This window comes from Sus scrofa, chromosome 14 (assembly GCF_054392235.1).
Source record: "Sus scrofa isolate SSC_HxYL_T2T_F1_AM1 chromosome 14, Sscrofa_HxYL_maternal_Yorkshire_Landrace_v2.0, whole genome shotgun sequence".
In the NCBI taxonomy this organism is placed as follows: domain Eukaryota; kingdom Metazoa; phylum Chordata; class Mammalia; order Artiodactyla; family Suidae; genus Sus; species Sus scrofa.
Genome location: NC_139396.1, coordinates 21460998 through 21472882, shown reverse-complemented (window position 1 = coordinate 21472882; position 11885 = coordinate 21460998). Strand labels below are relative to the sequence as shown.

The window sequence follows — 11885 nt, the reverse complement described above, 5'->3', positions numbered from 1 at the left end:
GCCTGAGACCCAGAGGGTTAGTGGCCTTTGGCACCTCATTCACTCCAGTCCCTGCACGTCTGAGGCCAGGATGCAGTTTTTTCCATGTGGAAACATTTTCATCCTGAGAGAAGCACATTAGTCAATGCGATGTCTGCCCTTCCTCACTGAGGGTGGGTCCTTGTGCCTCCCTTGGAGTCTCGGCTGCTCCCTCTCCAAGCCTGTGGTGCCCTCTGAGGCTGCACACAACAGCCATGCATTGGCCACCTGGTGCACAGTTTCCTCCTCAAAAACGTTCAGGTCACCCCGGGAGAAGCTTAACTGCCCTGAGGCCACCATGCTGGGAGGAAGCTCAGAGCACTCAGAGGGGCCCCAGTCAGCAGCCCCCGGGCTGGCCCAGGCCTGGGTCTGTGAGAGAAGCACATCCGGGGGACCCAGCCCCCATCTGCCCCGTCATCCCATGGGGTGGATCTTCCCCCAGAGCCAACCTGAACTCCTGGCCTCCGAATGCATGCATGCGGTGAAATAGGGCTTGTTTTATGCCACTAATTGTCAAGTAGATGGTGATTCAGCATCAGGTCGCTGGAATTGTGAGTGTCTGGGCTCCAGCAGGCACGACACACCCTCCCACACTCTCGGCAGCTGAGCCTGAGTACGTGGTTCATAAGGAACAGCCAGGATCAAGATTCTGCACCCGCCCTGCAAAGAGGCCACAGTCAAGAAAATGGGTAAACATTAAAGTTCGAGATGCATAGCTCTTCAGAGCTACACTGTTCCCAAACCAAACTAGGGGCAGCTCGAAGTTAAGCCAATCTATTGACACCAGGTTGTGGGGAAGGAAAAAGTGAAGCATTTCTATGTCCAGGGCAGCCTGTGCTCAAAAGGCCTGAACTCCCCAATGGGTTTCAGCAAAGCATCTACCTGGAGAAAACCATAAGTCAAAAAGGTACATACACCGCAGTGTTCATTGCAGGCCTGGTACAACAGCTGAGACGTGGAAGCAACCAAGATGTCCATCATCAGAGGATTGGATAAAGAAGACGTGGTGTGTTTATACAAAGGAATACTACCCAGCCATACAAAGCTTGAAATAGTGCTACTTGCAGCAACATGGATGGACCTAGAAATTGTCATACTAAGTCAGACAGAGAAAGACAAGTATCATATGAAGTCACTAATATGTGGAACCTAATAGAAATGATACAATAGAACTTACAAAAGAGAAACAGACGGAAAGATTTTTGAAACCAAACTTATGTTTACCAAAGGGGATAAATTGGGGGGTGGGACTAATATATACACACGACTATACATGGAATAGATGGGTAATGGGTGGGGACCGGCTATACAGCGTGGGAAATTTACTCAGAACTGTGTGGCCACCTACATGGGAAAAGAATCTGAAAAGGAATGGATATATGTACATGTATAACTGATTTACTTTGCTGTATGCCACAGCATATTAACAAACTTTATAAGCCAACTATATTCCAATAAATTTTTTTTTAGAAAAGATGGGGGAGTTCCCGTTGTGGCACAGCAGAAAAGAATCCAACTAGTAACCATGAGGTTGCAGGTTCAATTCCCGGCCTCGCTCAGTGGATTAAGGATCCAGCATAGCCATGAGCTGTGGTGTAGGTGGCAGATGTGGCTCCGATCCTGCGTTTCTGTGGCTGTGGTGTAGGCCAGCAGCTGTAGCTCTGTTTTGACCCTCAGCCTGGGAACCTCCATATGCAGCAGGTGCAGCCCTAAGAAGCAAAAAAATATATATATACAAAATCAAAATCAAAAAAGATGGGGAAAAGCCCACAAATAATCTGTCACCTACCAGAACCCCTGCCTTGAGTACAATGAGAAATGCACCCTCATAACCACACTCCTGTAGCCAGCGAGGCAAGGCCTCAGGCCAGTTAGCAAGTCCACCTGCCTGAACCCCAGCCCTGCCCTGACACAGCTGAGATGGGGCCACAGATGCCATTATGCCAGAACTGGCAGCAGGCCCAGGGTAGAAGAGGGGCAGTTGGAAAATGGGGGTGCCCAGAGTACAGGCCCTCCCAGAGCTGCTATGAACATTGTGAAGCGGGAAATAATTTTCAGTTCAAACCCTGCCACCCAGGGAAAAGGACTGCAGTCAAGCTGCCTTTCCCAGGGCCATCACAATGCTGTCTGCAGGCAGCTGGGCTGTTTGCAGGCTTGGGCCTGGGCTTGGCTCCTAGGCAGATTTCAGAGGCTTATCAAGAGACCAGGCAGGGCTGTGGCCGTGCAGCCTGAGGCAGGGGCTGGGGCCCAGGGGCAGCTGGGACCCAGGGCTGCAGGCGTTCCCTCCCCCCACTGTCTCAGGCCAGGGGCGCACCTGAGCTCCACGCTTTGATGTCCTGTCTCTGCAGACAAGCCCTCCCAGCTCTCAGAGAGACTGTTAGAAGTGATTCTTATTTTGCCTTTTATCAGAGACCAGAGGAAAGAGTTGAAAGCAGGAGTCAGGGGTTTTCAAAAGAACACGCAAGACTAGGGAGGGGAGGGAAGGCAGCCTCAAGCCTTGAAAGGAAACAGACAAACAAGGACAGTCTGCCCAGCTCTAGAAGCCACGTGTTCCTGGCCCATGATGTGGGGCTTGGGGGAGTCCTCGAAAAAGCTGCTGTGTTCTCAGCTCTTGCCAGCACAGCACTGGGGGGTTTGCTTTAGGCTTGGGTTGTGGTTTCGTTTGGATCCTTTTCAAAATCTAATTATCAGAACCAAAGGGCCAGGGCCAGGTGCCCTTGGGCAAATCCCAGGGGATGGAGCCGCCCACTGTTACTCTGCGTCTTCTTTTCCTCCAGATTTCCCAGTGTGTGCAAACTTTTGGGCATCTCATGCCAGTCAGTTGCCTTCAGATGAATGAAAGCACAAAATGAGGTAGAAGGCCAGGTGTAGAACAATCCCCAGCAGAGCCTGGCCTGGTGACCAGGCAGGACTGGGGTCCCATCTCAGTGCCGTTTCTCAGGTAGAGGACACCCACCCCGCCCCCAGGCCAGGGAAACCCCATGCTCGCTGAACCAGCCACTTCTCCTGTGTTATTTGCCAAGAAGCTGCCTTTCTGCCCTGCTTTGCTAAGAAGGAGACATCTCAGCAGCCACCGGGGTCCCGGCCAGGCCCTGGGCCCACAGACACTGGCCTGCCGACGTCGACAAATGTGAGGATGACGCGGAGCTCTGGGGATGGAGCTGTGGCCTGATACCCACACGGGGGCAACAGGAAGCCAGGTTGCTGGGGAGATGGAGCAATGACCTCATCCCGCCCTGAGGGGGTCTAAAGGACACCTCTGCCAGCAGCCTAGATGCCTCATTTGACTGTGATAAAATACGCCTAACGTAACATTTACCGTCTTAACCATTTTTCGCTGGACTGTTCGGTGGCACTAGGTACATTCATTTTGTTGTGCAACCATCACCAGCATCTAGCTCCAGAACTTTTCATCTTCCCAAACTGAAACTCTGTCCCCGATAAGCACTAACCATCCCTTCTCCCCTCCCTCCAGGTCTTGGCAACCACTATTCTGCTCTCTGTGTCTATACATCTGACTGCTCTAAGGACCTCATATAGGTGGATTCACACAATATGTATCCTTTTGTGACGGGCTTATCTCACTAAACAGAATGTCCTCTAGGTTCATCCAGGTTGCAGCATGTGTCAGAACGTCCTTCCTTTTTATGGCTGAATAATATTCCATTGTGCTTTGGGGTTTGTTTTTTAGTTTTTGTTCTTTTGGTCTTTTTAGGGCTGCACCCATGGCATATGGAAGTTCCCCAGGCTAGGGGTCAAATCGGAGCTGTAGCTGCTGGCCACAGACATAGCCACAGCAATGCCAGATCCGAGCTGTGTCTGTGACCTACACCACAGGTCATGGCAACGCCAGATCCTTAACCCACGAGCAGGCCCAGGGATCAAACCTGCATCCTCATGGATACTAGTCAGATTCATTTCCGCTGAGCCACAACAGGAACTCCCCATTGTACATTGCTTTAAATGTACCTGGGATATGTTCTACTCAGGTGTGGCAAGACACACAGACACGGAAATGCTTGTCATGAAGGAAGAAGTTTTTATACTCACAGATCCCTAGAAGCAGGAGGCAGAGCAGGCCATGCAGGGCCACACAGGGAAGCACCAGTGTCACTGGACACAGTGGGAAAGAATTTTTTGACTGTGATTTCTGCAAGAGGAAGCAGAAGAGGCGGAGCAAGCAGGCTTGGGACCAGCCAGGTTGAATAACTTCAGCAGACTCTGGTGCATAGGAGCTGTCTCTAGTTACCTGATACCTGGAACCAGGGTGATTAGAGCAGGTGGATAATAACCGAGTATGTGAACCAGATAGATAGGGGGGTGAGTTGTGGGCTCCAGGTGGGTTGGTTTACCTATGACACATGGGCTCACAAGGAAGTCTTTTACTATCCTCAGGCATTGGCTAGCTCTGGGAGGGACAGTCTCTCCAGGATTAGCAAGGCCCAAGATGTCAAAGCATAAGAAATAAAACAAATAAGCATGGTTAATACCCACGTATATACCACACTTTTCTGTCCATTCATCTATTCAGAGATACTGGATTGGTTCCATCTTGGGGCTATTTTGAATAAAGCTACTGTGAACATGAGCAAACAAGTGTCTATTTGAATTCCAGGCAGCCTAGATTTTTTTTTTTTTTTTTTTTTTGTCGTCTTTTTGCCTTCTAGTGCCGCTCCTGCGGCGTATGGAGGTTCCCAGGCTAGGGTCTAATTGGAGCTGTAGCCACTGGTCTACACCACAGCCACAGCAACACAGGATCTGAGCCGTGTCTGCAACCTACACCACAGCTCATGGCTATGCTGAAGCCTTAATCCACTGAGCGAGGCCAGGAATTGAACCCGCAACCTCATGGTTACTAGTCGGATTAGTTAACCACTGTGCCACGATGGGAGCTCCCAGCCTAGATATTTTTAAAGTGCAATCGGAACCTAATTCTTTTTTCAGAAATGAGGAGAAACGTAGCCCCAAAACCAGGAGTTGGAACACAAAACCATCCCAACTAGATGAAGAGGTTTAGAGCTAAGCCTTCACCCAGCCCATTACTTAACATCCTTGACCAAGACAAGGGTCAACATTCCTCTAACATTTATTATCTCCCAGCCGTCTTCTCTCTCCTGCAGCAGAAAATGACCTGCGTCCAGTGGCACAGCTCTGCCCAGAGCCCTTCGCCAACACATACAAGGATTCAGATTTATGGAGCGTCTGTGACCTGGATGGATGCCTGGGTCACGGTCATGACTGCAGACTGGACAGCCTCCTTCCCATCCATGCACTGGATGGGAAACATCACAGAGAGCCTTCGCTCACATCCACCGGGAGTCTTTCCTTCACACTGCAGCCCTCGCCCTTGGCAGCAAGAGGAGTAACTAAGCGGCCTGAGACCACAAAGCCCCATCCATCTCCACAGTCACATGGGAGCAGGCCCAGACACTGGAGTCCCTTTGAAGGCCAGGTTCCTGATTTGCTCTCTTCAAGACACCACTAACCATTCACTTGCCTCCAATGAAGATCGTGTCAGACACCAAGGGGGGAGCGGGAGGCAGGGGAGGAGGCCAACACCAGACTCCCAGCTCTGCCCTCCAGGGAAGCCAACTCTTTGGGAACTTCTGCAGCTCTGCACCCCTGAATATCTGGGACACTGAGAAAGGGGTTCCCTGGCCTGAAGCAGGCCCTTTGCTGTCCTTGCCTGACTCTTCCATCATTCATTTTCTCAGGACAGATGGTGACCCAAGAAGGGCCAGGGCACACACAGCATCAATCACCTGCTGATGTGAGTCAGTTTGGGTTGGTCCTTACGAGCCATCCTATTAACCAAGTCAGCAGCATATTGTTTAACATGTCCTGAATATGTTGGGACAAAATCTATTGTGGTTCCAACTCAGGACCCTTGTCCCCAAGCATCACTCTGCTGGCTGAATAAGGTCCCATTAGAATACAGATTCCTAGCATTCCCATTGTGACTCAGCAGGTTAAGAACCCAACTAGTATCCATGAGGATGCAGGTTCAATCCCTGGCCTCGCTCAGTGGGCTAACAATCCAGTGTTGCCACAATCCTTGACACAGGTCCCAGATGTAGCTTGGATCTGGCATTGCAGTGGCTGTGGTATAGGTCAGCAGCTACAGCTCCGATTTGACCCCTAAGCTGGAAACTCCCATATGTCACTGGTATGGCCCTAAAAAGAAAAAAAAAAAAAAAAGAATACATTGTCCTTGGCATTGTAAGGTGGAGCCCAGAAAGCTGTACTGCCCAGAGTGTCCAGCAGGACTGGGAAAAGCTCCAGGTTCATTATGAAACACACGTCCTACTTGAGGGCATATAAGTTTATTAAAATGAACACCCAGAGAGTTCTCTTGTGGCACAATGGGTTAAGGATCAGGAGCTGTCACTGCAGCAGCTCAGATGGATGCTGTGGTGTGAGTTCAAGCCCTAGCTTAGGAATTTCCACATGCCACAGGTATAGCAAAAAAAAAAGAAACAGTACCCAGTAAGTGAATAGGACATTGACTGCGAGTTCATTGTATGTTAGACCTAGGGTTGGGCATGCTCCCTGCCTGTATCTTTTGAAACTGGAAGGATGCTCCAGCCCTGACAATCATGAAAGCAGATGTTTAGGCCCGTTTCTTTCCCCCAGAGACTTTCCTGTAGGATGGAGTAGGGAAGACAAGCTCCAATGACAAGTGTCATAGATTCTGCAAATCTTGTTTGAATTTAAAAATCTAAGTCACCAAAAATTTAGCCAACCAATGACAATGTAGGCAACCAGTGACCATGTTGCCATATGAAACACCTCCAGGGTTTCTGAGAGGAGTCACTGGGACAGAGGATTTCCTGAGCTGGGAGATGACAAAACATTTCACACACCAAGAAGGGGAAGAAAGCAGGAAGCTTACTAATGCCTGGTGCCTGTCAAATGGCTAGCAGTCGTGGTCATAGCAGACCTAGGGGTGTATTTCCTGCAAAAGTAGAGGAAGGGAAAGCACAAGAGGTGCTGTAAGGCCTCTGTGGCTCCACAAACTCGTTTCTTGGGCAGGAGGGAGGCCTCTGGTCGCTAGTCATGGAGAACCAGGGCTGTGGAAATCACACTGCACATGCAGAAGGCGACACCCAAAGAGCTTGCAACGAGCCCAGTACCTGAAATAAACAAATGAGAGGAGACATCACAGGAGCCTGGTCTGACCTTTTAGGCATGTCATGGAAGGGAGAATCCCCTGGGCCAGGGGCTCGACTTCAGGCAGCAAACGCTGGACAGACACAGTGCCCTGAATGGGAAGGTTGGGCATCATGGCCTTGGGCCTCTTTATGCCTCCTCATGCCAAGGAGGCCAGCTAGGGACAGCCCAGGGGACCATGGAGGGCAGCAGCAGGAAAAGGGGCCCCACTGAAGATGCCCAGGGCCTTCTGGAAGGGTGTTCCATGCCACGTCATCAGGCATCTCCCAGGCCGACCTCCTCCTAAGCATCAAGCACCCTCTGGGCCAGGCAGCACCTCCAGGTCAAAGCACATTAAGCCCAGGGCCCTCCTTCCGAGGTTGCTCTGCTGAGGGTGGAGAGGCGGGTGGCTGGTGGAACACATCCACCCGCCCATTGAGCTCTGCTCAGACCTGGCCCACTTCCCCATCAAAGGCCCTTAGAGATTCTTCTTGATGCCGAGAGCCCTGTAGCAGCCTGCTGCGAGTGAGCAGTGCCTCCGTGCTGACAGTCACGCATCCCCTGGCATCTGGCCAGAATGCAGTCCTGACGCAGGGGGCCAGAGTGCAGCCTGAGACTCTGCATTTCTAACATGCAGTGCCAGTGCTGCAGTCCAGGGACCCCGCTTGAGTAGCAGGGCCCTAGGATTGGGTGAAGGGTCAGTGGACTAGAGGCACATCTAAAAGCCCAAGTCTGTTTAGCACCCTGTGGAAGACAGCCCCCCCCACCACCCAGTACCCCTCGAACACCAGCACACAGGCTGCCTTTCTCCTAGGTCAGCATCTCCAAGGTGGACCAGCATCCCCGTGACCTTCCCGGCCCATAGAGCCATGCATGTTGCTGCATCGTCAGAGGACCAAGGACATAAACAGCCACGAGCTCTACCGAGGAAAGAAGAAGCCATCCGAGATTTTACTCTGCACTGTCTTTCAGATTGTTTGGGGGAAAGAAAAAGAGCCGACACTGACAACAGTGCACATGATGACCGTGTGCTCAGCTGAAGAGGAAAAGCCACATCTGGCTCAGAATCTGCACATCAACTGATACATGCAAATCACCGGCAGCGCAGGGCATGGGTCAGCAGGAAGTCCTTCCTCCCAGTGCCGCTTCTCAGACTGCTAACCAGGACTCGTGTGAACCTCTCCGGAGACTCAGATAAAATGAAAAAGAGAAAGGATGTGGTCGCCGCTTTAGAGATTAATGAGGAAAACAAGCGGAATGAAAGGTAAGCATTCAGTCTGTTTCCTCGAAGCCGGAAAAAGGATCTCGTGCGTGGGCGCTGGACAAGAACCCTCAACCCCACGTGGTTGGGCCACTTGCAGGGGGGAGGGCGGTCCGTGGAGCCAGATGGCTTCCTCTCCTCTCTGGCCATTTCTACATCCTCCCGGTAGCCCCTTGAAATGCCCTCTTTGCTCCTTTCTCAGGGCTTTGCCACCAAGCACAGAAAGCAGAGGAAAGAGCCCTCCTTTTCAGAGAAATGGGACTTGGCTGAGGGACGCAGGACATGCCATCATTCTCAAGCTTGTGGCCAGCTCCTTGGTGCAGACCACCTAATAGAGACACTGCAGTGTGAAACAAACTTTGTTCATCCATAAACTGGATTGCTCAGCAAATATTTATTGAGCACCTGCTGCGGGCTAAGCCCTGATCCCCGTTGTGAGGACTCATCAATAAATGAGACAGAAAAGGACTCTTCTCTCCTAAAGCTGACCTGCTTGGAAACAGGAGCACGCTGCAAGATGGATTTCCGAGAAGGATGCATACTTTGAAGAATTATAAAGAAGGGATGTGGGGGAGGGGAGCGGAGGTGGCATGTGATGTAAATTGCAGTTTTCCTGAAGGGCACCATCCACATGGACATCCAGGAGCTCTGAGTAGAGTTCTGAACCAGGGAGGGGCTGGGTGTAAGGAGAACTGGCTGAGCAAAGAGAGGAGCAAGGATCCTGGAGTGGGGGCGGGGTGCGTGGACACATCGGAGGGGCCAAGTGTCCAGGGTCGAAACAACCTACAGGTCCCTGTGTTTGGCTGGCCGAGTCCTAAAATGAAGGCAATGGGGGAGCAGTCTGACAGGTCCACATGCATCAACCTCCCGGATACAGAGCAGGGGAATGGGCGGATCATGGCCCTGGAAAAGCCGGTACCCCAGCTCGGCACAAAACAGTCTTAGGGATGAGCCCCTCCCGGAGACCAAAGGATGGAGGCTGCATCGAGGAGCACTCCCTGAGGAGCTGGCCCACTCCTGCATCCCCAGTGCCAACCCCTGCAAACACCAGGCTGCATGCTGGCCATGCCTAGAGGGACCAAGCTGGGAAGGGCAGGACTTGCTCACAGACAAGAGGAAAAATGAGCAGATTGAAGTAGGAACATGGCCACTGCATTCTCCCCCCGGCATGCAAGGTAGCTGATTCTACATCAAAGTATTTTGGAATAAGTAACAGATAGGAAGTTGTGTGCATGTCAAAAGGGGTCTATATCTTTGACTCCAAAGCCATCCTCAAAAAAAAAGAAAGAAAGCAGCAGTTTGTTTCTTTTTCTTCTCAGGCAAAGTTCAGGTTGAGAAAGATCTTTGGAATGGAACAGTTGCATAAGTGGGGGATTAGCTGTACTTACTTATAAATAAATTAATGTCCGTGAGCAGAGAAAGCCTAGTGTATATTGAACACCCACCCCTAACCCCCCCTTAAAGGCCCAGCTAAAGCCCTTGGTTGTTGTTTTCTTACTTGAGGCTTCTTTGATTTTTCTCTCCTCCCACTGCAGGCAACATGGGCCCTGGGCCCAGGACCTTGGCCGACAGTGTTATCACCTGGATCCCAGTCTACCGGGGTGATGTCTGGCTTCCCCCACACAACTGAGCTCTCATCCGATCTCCATCCTCAGACTCCGAGGCCCTGAACAAGGTGCACATAAGGGCTCAAAGGAGGTTTGGTGAGCGAGTGAAAAAAAATGATAGGGCCGCGTCAGTGAGTCTGCAGTGAGGTAAAACTTACAGCCCCCCTGAATTCGGCTCCTATGATCATTTCCGCGTTTACAGAGGAGTAAGCTGTGGCCCAGGGAGCTCAGGGCTCTTTGCCAGGACACGACATCTGGTTAATGAGTGACAAAGACAGGATTTAGCCAGGTCTGCTAAATCCACAGTCCATGCCTTTGGGTCAAACAATCTCTGGTACTTTTGACCAAAATCGAAAATGAATTTCAAAAAGAACTATAAGGTCCAAAAGGAGCCTTGGGAAGCAGTTATCTGGTGTGGATGAAATCTCTGTCTTCTTTTACAGGTGACCAAGAGTCAATGATGCCAAAGTTTTTACTTGGCTGGGGAATGGTGAGACCCAAGTGTTATTCTCTGTCACTCTCAGCCCTGTGTCTTTGTCTTCATTCAGTCATTCAACAAGCACCAAGTGCCTGCGATGTAGGTCACGAACTAGGTACTGAGGTTGCACAGATGAAAAGGTGTGCCTGCCTACCTCCAAAAGCTCACTGCTTATCCAGGTGACTGGCACACAAGCCAGCAATTACAACAAAGCATGTAGGAGGCATAAGAGAATTTTGTGCAAGATCTATGCAAAGACTCAAGGGTCAAAGGGAAGAGAGGACACGTGTTCTGTGGGAAGATCAGTGGGTGGGCGACAGAAAGCTTTGCAGAGGGAAGTGTCCTTAGGCTATTTAGCAAAGCATCATGCTCATGGACTGGAAGGTTCCATGCTTGTCCAGCCCTTGAAATTTGACTCTTTTGCAGTCACGTGGGAGATGGTGCATGTTGAATCCTGGCTTTCCCAGTGGTTCCCGTGCCCACCATGCCCTAGGAAATGGAGTAGCCGCACTGCCAGCCCTGCATCCCCCAGGCCTATCTGCATGTTACCACCGCATCTGAGAGGGAGGCCAGGGTGCTGGGAGAGGACCTCCTACTCACTTTGGGTGAGTAAGGAAATGCCTGGTCCCATGGGATCTTCGCATCCCCTTCATCAGAATTCTAAATGTCTCACTTACACAAAGTAAGGCAGAATGTTTGCTAAGCCACATGAGTTGGTTTGTTTTGTTTCGTTTCTGAGCACAAGCAAAAGATGTTGGCACTTCCCATTTCTCACCTAGCAAGAATCAACAGTGCTGAATGCTGGGCTCACACATGGAATCTGGGCTTGATTGTTGTTCTGAGTTGCCTGCGAAGATCACGCATGGCAGTAGCATCTCCAGTGGCAAAGAAAAGACAGGCAACTCTGAGCCTGTGTGCCTGTCTCCCCAGCACAGATGGAGTGGGTGAAACACAGTGGTCCCCACACTTGCTGGCAGCAAGGCTGCCCATCCAGAATACGTACTCTGTGGAATCCTTACCTGCTTGGTATGCCTCTTAAAAAAGTATCTGGCTCAGAAGATCACAAAAAAAAAATAATAATAAAAAAATAAAACCCGGACTAAACAGAAAATAGGAAACTAACAAAAAGTGAAATCATTGTCAATTTCTTTTCCAAAGGACTTTGCTTCCCTCAATGAAATTGACTAGTAGGTAGAACTACCTCTGCTCTTGCTGATTCCATGAAAGTTTCTGGTGTTTTGCTACTTTGCATTCTGATTATGAAAGCTAAGTATGCTCATTTGCCTAAAAAAAAAGCAAAAAAAGATTATCAATTGAATATTGATGACCGTCCCGAAAGTGACCATATCAGGAATTACTACATGCTTCACCA

At 50.5% G+C, this 11885-nt stretch overlaps 1 long non-coding RNA gene across 1 annotated transcript; it reads left to right on the top strand.

Moving 5' to 3' along the window:
- Positions 1-8295: 8295 nt before the first annotated feature.
- On the top strand, positions 8296-11641 carry LOC110256773 (uncharacterized). The gene is made up of 3 exons (XR_002338728.2): positions 8296-8431; positions 8631-9603; positions 9964-11641. It is a non-coding gene; the product is annotated as an uncharacterized LOC110256773 (long non-coding RNA).
- Positions 11642-11885: the final 244 nt, after the last annotated feature.